The sequence below is a fragment of the Durio zibethinus genome, chromosome 17 (assembly GCF_047325235.1).
Source record: "Durio zibethinus cultivar Kanyao isolate XHJ-2024 chromosome 17, ASM4732523v1, whole genome shotgun sequence".
Taxonomy (NCBI): Eukaryota; Viridiplantae; Streptophyta; class Magnoliopsida; order Malvales; family Malvaceae; genus Durio; species Durio zibethinus.
In genome coordinates this window covers 15,457,609-15,459,971 of record NC_143178.1, presented here as the reverse complement: position 1 = coordinate 15,459,971, position 2,363 = coordinate 15,457,609, and positions in this window count along the sequence as shown.

Below are 2,363 nucleotides of genomic sequence, written 5' to 3'. Positions count from 1 at the left end.
AAACGAAAAGAAAAAAGTAACAAAGTAAGAAAATAAAAAAATATAAAAAGACAAAATGAATAAAAATGAAAAAAACTTTTAGTTTAGAATGTACAAAGAAAAACAAAAAAAATATATAACAAATAGAGGACAAAGATATAAAATATGAAAGATGAAAAATAAAATAAAAGTTAATAAAAAATATAAATAAAAATAAAAGAAAGTGCACAAAAAAAGAAGTTTGAGGTTTTAAAATTATAAAGAAGAAATAAAAAAAAGTGTGAACAAAAAGATTTAACAAAAAGCAAGAAAAAAAATAAAAAAGGAAAATACAAAATACATAAAATAAATTTTGAGAAAAAAATGAGAAAAAGAAGAAAAAAATAAAAAGTGAAGAGGCAAAAATATGAAAGAAAAGAAAAAGAAAAAAATTTATAGAATATTTTAAAACAAAGGAAAAAGTGAACAAAAAAACATGAAACCACATAAAAAAAAGAAGAAAAATTTGAAAGGAGAAAAAGTTAATGAAAAATTGTAAAAATGCAATAGAAAATAACTGAGAATGATAAAAGAAAAAAAGATAGAAAAAGAAAAAATTCCAAAACTTTATAAAAATTTATGAAACTATAAACAAAGCAAGAAAATAAAAAATAAAAATAAAAAGAGAAAAAAATGAAAGCAAAAGAAAAAAGATAAATAAAGCCCAAAAAAAGAGAAAAAACAAAAATACAACAAAAAATTAAAAAAGTAAGAAAATAAAAAAGGACAAAAATTGAATAAAAATTTCAAAAATGAAATGGAATGACAAAATGAAAAAAAAATAGTTTAAAAAATACAAAAAATTGAAAAACATATAAGGCCTAACAATATAAAAGGTCATACAAAAAATTAAAAAAGAGAAAAGTTAATGCAAAATAAAAAAAGTATGAGAATTTAAAAATGCAAATAAGAAATGAAAGAAAATTTGCAGGAAGAAAAAAAGAAAAGGAAGAAAAGAATAAAAATGAAAAGACGAAAGATTTGGAATAAAAGACAGAAAAATAAAAAATTTTAAAACAATGAAAAAAGTAAAACAAGAAAAAATGAAAGTATATGAAAAAAAAAAACAAGAAGAAGGAAAATTGTGGAGGGAAAAAATACAAAATACATAAAATAAATTTTGAAAACAAATGAGAAAAAGAAGAAAAAATAAAAAATGAAGAGGCAAAAATATGAAAGAAAAGAAAAAGAAAAAAATTTATAGAAAATTTTAAAACAAAGGAAAAAGTGAAGAAAAATAAATGAAAGCACGTAGAAAAAAGAAGAAAAATTTGAAAGGAGAAAAAGTTAATGAAAAATTATAAAAATGCAATAGAAAATAACCAAGAATGATAAGAGAAAAAAATTTAGAAAAATAAAAAATTCCAAAACTTTATAAAAATTTATGAAACTATAAACAAAAAATTGAAAACATATAAGACCTAACAATAACAAAAGTCAGACAAAAAATAAAAAAAAGTACAAGAATTTAAAAACGGAAATAAAAAATGAAAGGAAATTTGTGGGAAAAAAATAGAATAGCAAGAAAAAGAATAAAATTGAAAAGACAAAAGATTTGGAATAAAAGACAGAGAAATAAAAAATTTTAAAACAATGAAAAAATTAAAACAAGAAAAAATGAAAGTACACGAAAAAAAACAAGAACAAGGAAAATTGTGAAGGGAAAAAGTTATTAAAAAATTACAAAGTAGAAAAAAAGAAAGAAAAAAAAATTGAACTTTATAAAAATTTTCTAAAATATAAATAAAAAATAATTAAGAGAAAAAATTAAATGAAATACGAAAGTAAGAAAATGAAAAATCAGCGAATCAAAAAAATATAAAAAGACAAAATGAATAAAAATTTCAAATATAAAATGGAAAAAAACTATTAGCTTAGAATGTACAAAGAAAAACAAAAAAAAATATAACAAATAGAGGACAAAGATATAAAACATGAAAAATAAAATAAAAGTTAATAAAAAATATAAATAAAAATAAAAGAAGTTTGAGGTTTTAAAATTATAAAGAAGAAATAAAAAAAAAAGCGTGAACAAAAAGATTTAACAAAAAGCAAGAAAAAAAATAAAAAAGGAAAATACAAAATACATAAAATAAAATTTGAGAAAAAAAAAAAGAGGAAAAGAAGAAAAAAAATAAAAAGTGAAGAGGCAAAAACATGAAAGAAAAGAAAAAGAAAAAAATTTATAGAAAATTTTAAAACAAAGGAAAACGTGAAAGCACATAAAAAAAGAATAAAAATTTGAAAGGAGAAAAAGTTAATGAAAAATTATAAAAATGCAATAGAAAATAACTGAGAATGATAAAAGAAAAAAAGATAAAAAAATAAAAAATTCCAAAACTTTA